The sequence below is a fragment of the Panthera pardus genome, unplaced genomic scaffold (genome assembly GCF_024362965.1).
Source record: "Panthera pardus isolate Hobbes unplaced genomic scaffold, ASM2436296v1 HiC_scaffold_17, whole genome shotgun sequence".
Lineage (NCBI taxonomy): Eukaryota > Metazoa > Chordata > Mammalia > Carnivora > Felidae > Panthera > Panthera pardus.
Window position 1 is genome coordinate 64,021,617 of NW_026526732.1, and position 15,750 is coordinate 64,037,366.

The 15,750-nt window shown below is 37.9% G+C and overlaps 1 pseudogene; it reads right to left on the minus strand.

The window, feature by feature from the left end:
* Positions 1-1,331: 1,331 nt before the first annotated feature.
* On the minus strand, positions 1,332-3,095 carry LOC128777776 (tigger transposable element-derived protein 1-like; annotated as a pseudogene).
* Positions 3,096-15,750: the final 12,655 nt, after the last annotated feature.

A 15,750-nucleotide genomic window follows, 5' to 3' on the forward strand; every position in this document is an offset into this window, starting at 1 on the left:
GGCCAAAGTAGAGTAAGTCCACCAGAACCCATTTTACCCACTATGTGCAGTTAAAAGCTCTGGACAAAAACAAACAAACAAAAAAATACCTCAGGATTCTGAAACATAAAGAATACCAGGTATATTGGGGATGAAAGCCAAAATTTAAAGGTCAGTGTAGTGATGATGAGATTCCTGTTGTTTTTCCTTTATCTCCAAGCTTTGACCCAAGGGCGGACTGAATTGGGAAACTCCATTGTGAGCACGCACAGCAAAATTTCAAGAAAACCTATCTTTCTTGCAAAAGATCAGCAGAGGCCCCTTCTCAGCCTTCCCCAAGTCCAGCTTCCCCTTCCCCAAGTCCAGCTATAATCACAGAGCTGTATTGTTATGGTGGAGGTAAGGTGACCACCTAAAACTTTAAGTAAAACTTCATATCTTAGAAGAACTAAGAAAAAATGCCTTTGTTGTGCAAAGAGTGTGTCAGGGAGAGGAACGTCTCTCCTTTTTTCCCCCCCTCTTTCCTTCCATTGCTTTTTCCACAGAGGAGCCTCATCACATGGAACTACATGGCAGTTCAAGACGACCCCATCTGAAAGAACTCTGTATTACATTCTATCCAGAAGAACCAGAAAAAGAGTCTCTTGGAGCCAGACTATGGAGAAATCCTGGTGAGGACAGAGCTGGGGGAGGTCATTTACTGCTGTGTATGAATCAATACAAGTCTCAGACTCACCTCTAAATTGTACATATGTGAAACATAACCAAAGAAGTGAATCAAAGGTTTTAAAAACTGAACATGTGTATAACCCACTGCCAAGCCTCAACTAACCTGGGTGGCATATGCAAAGGGCAGACCCCAAACAGCATAACAAATGCTTTGAAAAATGAACAGACATTCACCCACAAAACTCAACAGTTTGAACCTAACTAAACCATTGCTTCCCAAACACACACACACACACACACACACACACACACACACACAAAGTGATTCCCCTTAAAACAAAACAAAACAGTATCTGAAATATTTTAGCAGAATTCCAAAATCGTATAAAAATGAAATTGTAAAGGATATAATCCAAAATTACTAAACATGTAAAGAACCAGCAAATCTGACCAAATTTCAAGGAAAAATATAATCAACAGATTCTACAATGATCAGATATTAAAATTACCAGACAAGACATTAAAGCAGCTATTTCAGCCATGCCTAAGACATGTTGTAGGTTTGGTTTTAGACCTCTGCAATAAAGAAAATATTGCAATAAAGTGAGTCAGATGAATTTTTAGGCTTCCCAGTGCATATCAAACTTTAAACAATGCTAACCACCATCTAAGTTTTTAGTAAATTATAATCTTGCTGGTGGAGGGTCTTGCCTCCATGTTGATGGCTGCTGACTGATCATGGTTGCTGAAGACTGGGGTGGCTGTGGCAATTTCTTAAAATAGACAACAATACAGTTTGCTTCATTGGTTAACTCTTTCTTTCACAAATGATTTCTCTGTAGTATGTGACTCTGTTTGATAGCATTTTACCAACAGAAGAACTTTTTTTTCAAAAAGTTTAATCCTCTCAAACCCTGTCACTGTTTTATCCAATAAGCTTATGTAATATTCTAAATCTTTTGTTGTCATTTCAACCATCTTCATAGCATCTTCACCAGGAGTAAATTTCATCTCAAGAAACTACTGTCTTTGTTCATCCATAAGAAGCAATTCCTTATCCATTCAAGTTTGATCATGAGATTGCAGCAATTCAGTCACATCTTCAGGTTTCACTTCCAATTTTAGTTCACTTGCTATTTCCACCACATCTGCAGTTATTTCCTTCACTGAAGTCTTGGGCCCCTCAAAGTCATCCATGAGAGTTGGAATCAACTTCTTACAAACTCCTGTTGTTGTTGATATTTTGATCTCTTCCCATGAATCGTGAATGTTCTTAATGGCATCTAGAATGGTGAATCCCTTCCAGAAGATTTTCAATTTACTTTCCCCAGATCCATCAGAGGAATCATTATCTATGGCAGCTAGAGCCTTACAAAACATATTTCTTAAATAATAAGCAACTTGAAAGTCAAAATTACTACTTGATCCATGGGTTGCAGAGTTGATGTAGATGTTGCGTTAGCAGGCATAAAAGTAACATTAATCTCACTATACTATACATCTCTATCAGAGCTCTTGGGTGACCAGGTGCATTGTCAATGATATATTTTGCAAGGAATCTTTTTTTTCTGAGCATTAAGTGTCATCGGTAGGTTTAAAATATTCAGTAAACCACATTGTAAATAGATGGGCTGTCATTCAGGCTTTGTTTTTCCATTATAAAGCACAAGCAAAATAGATGTTGCATAATTCTCAAAGGCCCTAGGATTTTCAGAATGGCAAATGAACACTGGCTTCAACTTAAAGTCATCAGCTTAATGCATCAGCTGTATTAACCCCTAGTAAGAGTCAACTTGTCCTTTGAAACTTTGAAACCAAGTGGTAATTTATCCTTCTAGCTGTAAAAGTCCTAGATGGCATCTTCTTCCAATAGAAGGCTGTTTCACCTACATTGAAAATCTGTTGTTTTGTATGGTCACCTTCATTAATTATCTTAACAAGATCTTCTAGATAACTTACTGCAACTTCTACATCAGCTTTTGCTGTTTCCCTTTACACGCTGATGTTATAGAGAGGACTTCTTTCCTTAAACCTCATGAACGAATCTCTGCTAGCTTCAAACTTTTCTTCTACAGCTTCCTCGCCTGTCTCAGGCTTCAAATAAGTAAAGAGAATTAGGGAATTGTTCTGGATTAGGCTTCTGTTTAAGGAAATGTTATACCTGATTTGATCTTCCATGTAGACCACTGAAACTTTTTCCAAATCAACAATAAAGTTATTTGCTTCCAAATCATTCATGTGTTGTTCACTGGAGTAACACTTTTAATTTCCTTCAAGACCTTTTTCTCTGTATGCACAACTTGGTTAACTGTTTGGTACAAGGGGCCTAGCTTTTGGCCAATCCTAGCTTTTGGCATGCCTTCCTCACTAAGCTTAATATTTTCTAGCTTTTGATATAAAGTGATAGCTGTGCAACTCTTCCTTTTACTTGAACACTTAGAGGCCATTGTAGGATTATTAATTGACCTAATTTCAATATTGCTGTGTCTCAGGGAATAGGGAGGCATGCCAAGAGGAAGAGAGACAGGGGAATGGCCAGTTGGAGCAGTCAGAACACACACAACATTTATTAAGTTCACGGTCTTATCTGGGTGTGGTTTGTGATGTCCCCAAAAAATTATAACAGTGACATCAAAAATCACTAATCATAGATCGCCATAACAAATATAACGATAATGAAAAAATTGGAGATATTACAAGAATTACTAAAATGTGACACAGAGACACAAAGTGAGTAAATGCTGTTGGAAAAAAAATGGCACTGAGAGATTTGCTCAATGCAGGGTTGCCACAAACCTTCAATTTGTAAAAAACGTAGTACCTATGAAGTGAGGTAAAACACAATATGCCTGTATAACCACCCAAGAGGTAAAAGTGAACACTCTTGAAATACATGGAATGATGTAAGTTCTCTGTAGAAAACTACAAAATGAAAAAAGAATCAAATAGAAATTTTAGAACCAAAAAATACAATATCTGAAATAAGTTCATAAAATGAGTACAACAGTAGAATGGGAAAAAAAATCAAAGAACCTGAAGTTTAATCAATAAAAACTGTACAATATGAATAACAGAAGGAGATTAAAAAGATTAGCAGAGTCTTATATACCTATAAGACAATATCAAAAGCACCAATATTCATGTAACTGAATTTCCTCAAAAAAAAAGAAAGAGATTAATGCAGAAATACACACACACACACACACACACACACATATCTAAAAGAATAATGGCTAAAACTGTCCCAAATCTTGAGAAAGACAGATATTTTCAGAATCCAGAAGGCCAGTAAACCTCAAGGAGGATAAAGTTAAAGGAAATTTGTCCACACACTACATAATAAACCTTCTGGAAGCCAAAGAGAAAGAATAAAGTCTTAAACCACAGGAGAAGATGGACATACTATACATAAGTGAACAATTATTCAAATGACTACAGATTTCTTGTCAGAAAACATCAAAGCCAGAAGACAATAGATCATGAACCTTAAAATTCTGACAGAAAAGAACTGTCAAGCCAGAGTAATATATCATCTAAAAATACCCTTCAGGAATGAAGGTGAATAAAGACATGATCAGTGTCACAGACTAGGAGGCTGGAGTTCTCTCTTGTCTGGCAAAAGAGTGGACGTAATATTGAATTCAAGACCCCTGAGATCAGGAACACGACAGGGATGCCCACTCTCACTGCTGTTGTTTAACATAGTATTGGAACTGCTAGCATCAGCAATCAGACAACAAAAGGAAATCAAAGGCATAAAAATAGGCAAAGATGAAGTCAAGCTTTCACTTTTTGCAGATGACACGATATTATACATGGAAAACCCAATAGACTCCACCAAAAGTCTGCTAGAACTGATACATGAATTCAGCAAAGTCGCAGGACACAAAATTAATGTACAGAAATCAGTTGCATTCTTATACACTAATAATGAAGCAACAGAAAGACAAATAAAGAAACTGATCCCATTCACAATTGCACCAAGAAGCATGAAATACCTAGGAATAAACCTAACCAAAGATGTAAAAGATCTGTATACTGAAAACTATAGAAAGCTTATGAAGGAAATTGAAGAAGATACAAAGAAATGGAAAAACATTCTGTGTTCATGGACTGGAAGAATAAATATCATTAAAATGTCAATACTACCCAAAGCAATCTACACATTCAATGCAATCCCAATAAAAATTGCACCAGCATTCTTCTCAAAGCTAGAACAAGCAATCTTAAAATTTGTATGGAACCATAAAAGACCCCAAATAGCCAAAGTAATATTGAAGAAGAAGACCAAAGCGGGAGGCATCACAATCCCAGGCTTTAGCTTCTACTACAAAGCTGTAAAAATCAAGACAGCATGGTATTGGCACAAAAACAGATACATAGACCAATGGAATAGAATAGAGACTCGAGAATTAGACCCACACAAGTATGGCCAACTAACCTTTGACAAAGCAGGAAAGAATATCCAATGGAAAAAAGACAGTCTCTTTAACAAATGGTGCTGGGAGAACTGGACAGCAACATGCAGAAGATTGAAACTTTCTTCCACCATTCACAAAAATAAACTCACAATGGATAAAGGACCTGAATGTGAGACAGGAAACCATCAAAACCCTAGAGGAGAAAGCAGGAAAAAACCTCTCTGACCTCAGCTGCAGCAATTTCTTACTTGACACATCTCCAAAGGCAAGGGAATTAAAAGCAAAAATGAACTATTGGGTCCTCATGAAGATAAAAAGCTTCTGCATTGCAAAGGAAAAAAATCAGCAAAAATAAAAGGCAACCGACAGAATGGGAAAAGATATTTGCAATTGACATATCAGACAAAGGGCTAGTATCCAAAATCTATAGAGAACTCACCAAACTCCACACCTGAAAAACAAATAATCCAGTGAAGAAATGGGCAGAAAACATGAATAGACACTTCGCTAAAGAAGACATCCAGGGGCGCCTGGGTGGCGCAGTCGGTCGAGCGTCCGACTTCAGCCAGGTCACGATCTCGTGGTCCGCGAGTTCGAGCCCCGCGTCAGGCTCTGGGCTGATGGCTCGGAGCCTGGAGCCTGTTTCCGATTCTGTGTCTCCCTCTCTCTCTGCCCCTCCCCCGTTCATGCTCTGTCTCTCTCTGTCCCAAAAATAAATTAAAAAAAAAAAAAAAAAAAAAAAAAAGAAGACATCCAGATGGCCAACAGGCACATGAAAAGATGTTCAATGTCACTCCTCATCAGGGAAATACAAATCAAAACTACACTGAGATATCACCTCACACCAGCCAGAGTGGCCAAAATGAACAAATCAGGAGACTATAGATGCTGGAGAGGATGTGGAGAAATGGGAACCCTCTTGCACTGCTGGTGGGAATGCAAACTGGTGCAGCCACTCTGGAAAACAGTGTGGAGGTTCCTCAAAAAATTAAATAGATCTACCCTATGACCCAGCAATAGCACTGCTAGGAATTTACCCAAGGGATGTGATGCATAGGGGCACTTGTACCCCAATGTTTATAGCAGCACTTTCAACAATAGCCAAATTATGGAAAGAGCCTAAATTTCCATCAACTGATGAATGGATAAAGAAATTGCGATTTATACACACAGTGGAATACTACTTGGCAGTGAGAAAGAATGAAATATGGCCTTTTGTAGCAATGTGGATGAACTGGAGAGTGTTATGCTAAGTGAAATAAGTCATACATAGAAAGACAGATACCATATGTTTTCACTCTTATGTAGATCCTGAGAAACTTAACAGAAGACCATGGGGGAGGGGAAGGAGAAAAAAAAAGTTAGAGAGGGAGGGAGGCAAACCACAAGAGACTCTTAAAAACTGAGAATAAACTGAGGGGTGATGGGTGATGGGAGGGAGGGGAAAGTGGGTGATGGGCATTGAGGAGGGCACCTGTTGGGATGAGCACTGGGTGGAAACCAATTTGACAATAAATTTCATATTAAAAAAAAAAAGAATTGAATTCAAGACAGGCTAATGTCCAGGAGGAGACGAGAGCCCCAAACAGGGATTTCATCTCCATATTTATTGAGCTCATAAGATATTACCCATGTGGTAAATGTGAAGAAAGCACAAGATTTACCCACATGGTGAATGTGAAGACAACAAGATCTTACACATGTGAACACGGAGAAAACAATCAAACAGTAATCATTAACTTGTGTAATAAGCAAAGGTTCTGGGGGGCAAGTGGAATTTGTGATCAAAGTACAATAATATGCCGGCATCAGATGGAAAGTAATTTTACTCGTGATCCCATTACAATAACTTGCTACCTAACCTCAGGCACTTTCACCCCATGTGGTGGCTTTCTGCCCTAAGCTTTTTTCCAACCGATTTATGTAAGTAAAACCTATTTCCCCACAGATCAGATGAAGGGAAACTGAACGTTTACTTCCAATAGACTTGCATTAACATACAAGTGTTTGTAAACACACGTACAGAAGTGTATAAGAATAGCCAAGTGCTTAATTTACTTGCAGCAGTCTTACTCTAAAAGAAATACTAAAAGGAATACTTAAATCCTAAGTGTTTAAAAATATTGATGACTCTTGAAATAAAAAAAAATCATAATGTTGCCAGGGTAATTTTTCAATATATGTAGTGCAATTCATATGAGAACTGTAACATAAAAGGAAGAAAGTAAAGAAACCTGTACTGTGGTAAGGCCTTCACATTTTACTTGAAGTTAGTAAATATTAACTCTTATTATATTCTGAAAGATTAAATGTACATATTATGATCCCTAGAGAAATTACTACAAGTATACTACAAAGCGATATAGCCAACAAGCTAATAGATAAATTAAAATAGAATCCTAAAAAACAGTCAAATAAAAAAAAATACAAAAAAGAGGGAACATGGAAAAAACAAAAATAAAGCTCGAGGGGGGAAAAGCAGAAAAATAATAAGAGTAAACCTGAATATAGCCATATTAAATTAAATCATAATTATCTAAACATATCAATAAAAAAACAGATTGCCAGGTTGGATGAAAAAACAAAGCCCAATTATATGCTGTTAGTAAACCAAACCACTTTTTGTAAGAAACTCATAAATAATATAAATATGTTTTCTTTGAATACAATGATATAAGAATATTAAAAGTAAGATCATTATAAAATACAATCCATGCAAATACTAATAAGAAATCTGGAATGGCCATGTTAATATCAGACAAAGCAGACTATGAAACAAGGAAAATTATCAGGAATAAACTAGAACATTTTATCATAATAAAAAGGACGATTCACTAAGAAGACATGGGATCCTAAATGTAAATGAACTTAACAGAGCTTTGAAATACCTGAAACAAAAAATGATACAAATGAAAGGAGATATAAATAAATTCTCATTTATACTTGGACATTTCAACACTCCTCTCTCAGTAATCAGTAGAGCAAGTGGAATAACAGCCAAAAACAAAAACAAAAACAAAAACCAACCAGCTAGACCAAAATAGCAGAATACATATTTTCAAATGTATAAGAAATATTCACCAACATAGGCCATATTTTGAGTGACAAAACAAACATTAACAAATATGAAAGGATTGAAATAATATAAATACGCTTTCTGACCACAATGAAACTAAACAAGAAATCAAGAAGAGAAATACCTGGAAAAGTCCCAAGAATTTGGAAATCAAGCAACACACTACAAAATAACCCATAGGTCCAGTCTCAAGAGAAACTGGAAAATATTTTTAACTAGGTAAAAATGAAAATACAGCATATCAAAATTTGTGAAATGCAGCTAAAGCATTGCTTAGAGGGAAATTAATAGCACTAAAATGCTTTTATTAGAAAATAAGTTTTCAAATCAATAATCTAAGCTTCCATCTTAAACTAGAGAGAAAATTACAACCAAAGCAAACAGAAGTAAATAAATAATAAGAAGAAGAACAGAAATTAATAAAAGTTGAACAAAGAAAACAATAGAAGGGCACCTGGGTGGCTCAGTCGGTTAAGCATCCGACTTCGGCTCAGGTCATGATCTCACAGCTCGTGAGTTCAAGCCCCACGTTGGGCTCTGTGCTGACAGCTCAGATCCTGGAGCCTGCTTCTGCTTCTGTGTCTCCCTCTCTCTCTGCCCCTAACCACTCGCATTCTGTCTCTGTCTCTCTCAAAAATAAATAAACATTAAAAAAAAAGAAAAAGAAAAAAAGAAAAACAATAGAGACAAGCCACACACTGGGAGAAAATAATTACAAATCGTATATATAAAACATTTCATCATCTAACATATACAAATGGCCAATAAGGACATGAAACAATGTCTCAAATCATTAGTCATTAGAGAAATGCCAATGAAAACTACTTCATACACACAAAAGTGGCTATAATAAAGAAGACGACAATAACAAATGTTGACAAGGATATGGAAAAACTGGAACCTTTCTTTTTTTACATTCATTTATTTATTTGTGGGGGGGGAGGGGCAGAGAGACAGGGAGAGAGGGAATCCCAAACAGGCTCTGCACTGTCAGCATGAAGCCCAGCTCAGCTCTCCAACCCACAAACCGTGATGTCATGGCCTCAGCTGAAACCACAAGTTGGACATTCAACCAACTGAGCAACCCAAGTACCCGAAAACTGGAACCTTTATATGTTGATGGTAGAAATATAAAACGGTGCAGGCACTTTGGGAAATAGTTTTCAGTTTCTTAAAATGGTTAACCATAAATTTACCCAGGAATCCAGCAATTCTATTTCCACTCCATTTTCACTCAGGAAAAATGAAAGCACAAGAAAACCTGTTCATAAATCTTCATAACATTATATTCATAATACCCAAAAAGTGGAAACCACCCCCAAAGAAACCAAACTAATGACACATACAATATGGATGTACCCCAAATACATTATGCCAAGTAAAAGAAGCCATAGTTAAAGGCTGCATACTGTGTAATTCCATTTATGTGACATTATAGAAACAGCAAATATACAGGGACAGAGAAGAGATCAGTAGTTGTCAAAAACTGGGAAAAGCGAGAAGGTTCAACTGCCGTGTTTGTATGAGGGAATTTGGGTGGGAGTGATGGAACTATTTGTGTATTAATTTTGAAAGTGATTACACAACTCTGATATTTTCAAAACTCATAAAATTGAACAAAATATAAATTTTACTGTATGCAAAGTAAAATTTTTAATATTTTGTTATATTAATATTTAATATTTCATTGATGACTTTTCTTCTACTTTGAACTGCAGAGAATGGAGTTCCTTCTATCCTTGTAACCTGAAAAATGGTAATTCTGCTTCCTTTGAACTACAGATCCGTCAGGGAACAATTATAAGGTGATGACATGGAAATTTTGCCTATATTAAATCTATCTCAGTCCTCATTGCCTAACATACCTCCCATTCCATACCATTTGGATTTGGTTTCTGCCTTATATATCTAATTATTTTATATTTCAAATTTTGTCTCTCTGATAGAATTAGAGATCTCTTGAGGGTGGGAACCATGACTTTTCATGCTTTTTACAATATCATAGTAGGGCGCCTGGGTGGCTCAGTCAGTTGAGAGTCTGACTTCAGCTCAGGTCATGATTTCACCATTCGTGTGTTCGAGCCCCACACTGGACTCTGTGCTGACAGCTCAGAGCCTGGAGCCTGCTTTGTATTCTGTGTCTCCCTCTCTCTTTGCCCCTCCCCCACTCGTGCTCTATCTCTCTCCCTCTCTCAAAAATAAATAAACATTAAAAAAAATATATCATAGTGATGGGAATATTTTAGAACTGTCAGTAATTCTTCTGGAGTAGAATGAAATGAAGTAGAATGAATGTTACTTGTTGGAGGAACTAAGGTACAGAATAAGAAGGTCCTCTATGCCTCTAATAAGTACCATTGTCTTCCAATTTTCAGAAACAAACCTGATGCTCAGAGAGTTTAAGAAATATATCCAAGATTATATAGCTGGAAAATTCAGGAATGCTGATCCATAAACTCTCCTTTAAACAATGATCTCTACTCCACCCTATTCTATAACCCAGTGGACAGATTCCAGTGATGCTTAATTGACATAGCCTCTTGACATTATAATAATAAAACATTAAGAGGAGGCTATGGTATTTCATAGATTCTTTAAGTCTTTGCTTCTTACAGAAGCTCAAGGGGTTAAACAGTAATTAGAGCTTTCTTCTTCTTTTTGTTTATTTTAGAGAGAAAGTGAGAGAGAGTATGCAAGCAGGAAAGGGGCAGGAAAAAGAGAGAATCTTAAGCAGGCTCCACACTCAGCACACAGCCCAACGTGGGGCTCAATCCCATGACCCTAGCTAAGATCATGACCTGAGCCCAAATCAAGAGCTGGACACTCAACCAACTGAGCCACACAGGTGCCCCAGAGGCTACGCATATTATGTAGTAGGGAACTGACCTGTGGAGCCAAAAGTTCTGGCTCTCCCCTTTCCCAAATCTGTGCCTTGGAAAATCCAGAAGATTCGGCGTCCTAAAAAGCAGGAATTAGCGTAGAGATTAGTATGTAGGAAATTTATTAGGGAGCAATATTGGCAACGACCACTGGTGGAAGGAACGGGAAAAAATAGCACAGGGCAGAGGGAGATGTTGAGTTGCAGTGTAATCTCCACGAGGCCTCAGCCAACTGCTGGTTTCTCTGAAGCTGAGATAACCCTTCATAGTTATCCCAAGTTAGGGCAGGAGAAAGGAAGATTGGGCATTTATACGTCCATGCCACTGCCATTGGATATCAGATGCACCAATTTGGGCAAGCAGGCTCTTGTTCTTTCAGAACTCAAAGCAATTTTTAAAAGGGCCAACAGCCCAGAACTGGCAGCAGCACTTTGGCAGCTAGGGAAATAAGTCTTTTATTGTGTCCCATACACTGACTCTAAAGTACTTTTCTGCCCTGGAACTCTTTGAGTCTTAGAAGGGTGGCATCAGACAGATTAGCCAGAAAAAAAATGCAAAGTGAAATAATTGAAAAGTCTTTATCTCACTCACCTTCCATAGAAAACAGAAAATTACAGAAGAGTGTGTTGTAGGGACATATGAAAACACTTTTACTTATAACTGCTAGCTTTCGGAGGGAAAATCTTAGAGCTCCAAGGAAATTGATGCCTTTAAATAGACATTATGCAACAAACCTATTAATATCACTCAGGGGTTGGCAACTTTTTTTCTATAAAGGGCCAAATATTAAACAGTTTAGGCTTTGTGGACCATACATTCTTAGTTGCAACCCTCAACTCTGAAGTTGTCAGAAGAAAGCAGCCATAGACAATATGTTAACTAATAGGTATGTCTGAGTTCCAATAAAACTTAGAAAAACAGCAGTTTGCTGACTGGTATAACTACCATAACTGAATGACATGAAATGTAACTCATTCCCTTTCTAGATACTGTATAACACTATGCAAACCCTAGAATAAATACATGGCTTTCATGTGAGAAAGGATTAAACTATTTTCTTGTTAAGCCACTTTTATGCTGAATTTTCTGTCACTTGTAGCTGAACCCAACCCAAATTATTATAGAAATTTACTTTATGTTTTTTTAAGCTTATTTATTTTTTTTGAGAGAGAGAGAAGAGAAAGAGAATCCAAGCAGGTTCTGCACTGCTAGGGCGGAGCCCAGGGTGGGGCCCGGACCCATGAACCGGGAGATCATGATCTGAGCCGAAATCAGAATCAGAACTTAACCGACTGAGCCACCCAGGTGCCCCCAAACTTACTTTAGATTGAGTCATCAAAGAATGCTTCTATGAGGGGGAAATGTTTTAGCCTCTATATCTTGGTGCTGTGAGAAAATAAAACTGATGGTTATTTTCGGGGGCAACTGCTAGTTGTCCCTTATATTCATATTAGCCTATCCACCAACTTTAGCTAGAATAAAGATTGTCTTTCCCAGCTTGCCTAACTTGTAGCGAGATGTGACACAGCTAAACCAAGAACAATGAAATACTGAAGTGAGTCACAAGCTGGGTGAAATGCCTAGGCCCATTTGAGTATGGACATTACGGTTTCCAATCCATCCAATACGGATGCAATCCATATAAGTGTATGCAGTATGAACAACTCCTGGGATTGAATTTAGAGGCTTACATGCCCTTTTCCCTTTTTCTCCTTCCTGCCAACTGGAATATACATGTGCTGGCTGTAACAAGAACAGATTTCATGGACTAAAAGGTGAACTTTAAATAGAGGCTGCATGTTATAGAGACACAAGATTTAAGGCTCCTGAGATCCTGCTACTATGCTACACCACCAGGTCTAGAATGATTCTATGACTCTCATGTGAGAGGGAAGGATAATTTTTCTTGTTAAGCCACAGTTATTCTGAGTTTTTTTCTGTCATTTGCTGCTTTACCCAACTCAAGCTATTATAGAAATTTATGCTAAAATGAAGGGTCAACAGAAGTCTCTATGAGGGACAGAGGTTTTAGCTAAGATGTCAAGGATGAAAAGCAGCAGGACTAGAAAATGCAAGAGGGGAAAAAAACAGTTCTGGCATAAGGCAGTTTGCACTAACATTTTGAGGCAGGAAAGAATATGTGAAAAGAACTGAAAGAAGGTCCATATGGCTGATCATTTGAGAAAGAAGTGGAGAGTGGTGTAAGGTAAGACTGTGGACATAGGAAGGGGTCAAATCACAAACGTGAAGAGTCTAGATTTCTCTCTAACTATAGCTAGAGGCCACTGAAGTATTTTAAGCAAGGAAGTGTTTTGATCCAAGTTCCCTTGGCAGCGGTAGATGACTGCCCCCTAACACCTGATTTCCACTGGCCTTCCAGCCTCCTCCTGTTGATATCACCTGAGCCCTCTAGGCAGTCCTCTTGAACAAGCTTCCTCCCAAGACACCTCAGGTCTGGCTCCCTTCCTCAGGACCCATTTACTGTGTACCCACAACAGTGGTAGTAGTACAGCTCACTCCCTCCACAGCACTCTCACTTTGCCTGCCACCACAAGGCATGCCAGCCAACCTTTTGCCTTTATATTTGTCAGCACAAAGACAGGGACCTGTGTGCCTCAAATGCCAGGAGCTACATGTGAGCCTTTCACAGTGGTTCTCTCAAGCTCACCTCCCTTGCCTTGGGAAAAAAAGGGGGGGGGCAGCGGGGGAAGACACTGTAGATTTCCACATGTAGTCTCTAAATAAACCCTCACTCTTGAAACTCCAACCCCTAGTGAATTTTTTTTTATACATAGACTAAAATTAAATGTTCAGCTAATGCTGATAAAAAGCAAATTTTGGCCATCTCTTTTGCAATAGTGACCTAGTACCTCAGTCAGAATATTGGGTACCTTACAGTACTTCTCAGATTTGTGCCTCGCTGAAATTCTAAGGCTAAGAAAGTACAATTATAACAACTTTCAAAAATATTTCCCCCCAAAAGATATGATTATTAACAGTTAAACACCAGATATAATATTTTATTCATTTAGTCAAAAGTAATTTAAGGACCTACTTACTATATGCAGGTACCACCCTAGACACAAAGCACATAATAATGGACAAATCTCAAGTGAATGGTCTACTGAGGAGACAGATATGGGCACAATTATTCTGTCTACAATATGTAAAGTATATTATTATGTGTATATTCTATATATAAAAATTATGTGTTATACTTGTATGACATGAAAATCTAACCTGGAAATGTTTAGAAAAGAACAGTAGAGCATCAGTGCAACCTTCAGTAATCATACCGGAATATTGCCGACTAAGGAAAAATGCCCCAGCCCTGGTGTTCAGAGTTTTTATTGGGGCTCCTGTACATATGTGTGATCAAATTATTACCCACGTGGTTTATCTCACTATCCAGGTTGACTGATACTGCATGACCCAAAAGCCCACCCTAAATCACATTGTTGGTACTTTGGATGAGGCCAGGTCCACCCTAAACCATACTGTCAGCCTATCCAGTATGACCCAAGACCCCCAGGCAAAAAGACAGTCTTATAAAACAAAGTCAAATCCCTGTTTGGATCACGTTAAATTCTACATACCTGCCAAGGCCTTGTCATTTCAAGATTCCCCCAGATTAAACTGGGGAAGAATCTACTTCCCAAGTTCACTCACACTAGTTGTTAGGATTCATCGTCAACTGCTGGACTGAGGGCCATAGTTCCTCAATGGCTGTTGACCAGCGTTTACCCTCAGTTTTTGCCACATGGTCCTCTGTAACATGGCAGTTTACTTCACCAAATGACCAAGTTGAGAAGAGGGAGAAACTGCCATTGAGAGAGAGAGTGCTAGCAAGATGGAACTCACAGTCTTTTGAATTCTAATCATAGAAATGATATGCCATCAATTTTTGCTTTATTATATTAGTAGCAAGTCATTAGGTTTAGTCCACACTCAAGTGGAGAAGATTACACAAAGGCATGAATACAAGGTAGCAGAGATTATTTGGGGCCATGTTATAAACTGCCTACTACAGTGGGCCTAGGGAAAAGAGGAGGGGAGAGGGAGCGGTTGAAGGTAGAAAGAAGAGGGGTAATTGATGAATCAAGCTTCTGGAGACAAAACGAAATGGAATGAGAGCACATGCAGGAGGGAAAGATGCTAAATGTAGAGAAAAATGAATGCGGGTCAATATTAAAATTTTCCTGGATCCAGATGTTTAAGGTTCTTATATGATGTGACCCAAAGCACCAAAGAGCTGCAGGAAAATTCCTTTTACTATACAGAAAACTTGTTCCTTCTCAACTAACTAAACCTCCCCATTGCTACTGAAGTAGTCTTTTAAATCATGATATCTATGCAGAGAGTAGTACTTGAAACATTAATTATCTGCCACATTAAATTAGTGTAATAAAATACTTGAGTTGATAGAAAGTCAACTGAAGGTGGGTTTTATACACTGGCAATAGATAGCTCATAGAGAAAACCATATTTTCATAACTGAGTTAGCTATCTTAGTGGATCCTCAACAATGGCCAATTGTATACTAAGATCATTAGAACTGGATTTAGTATTGGTCAGATTTTACCAAAATGCTAAATCCAATTCTAGGCTCAAAAGCAATTACTATAGAGGTAATATGACCCTTGGTTTCATTTCAGGTACAAATGGTCTTAAACTTTAAGATTTCAATTAAAGTGGTGATAACACTTCTGAAATTGAGGGCTTTAAC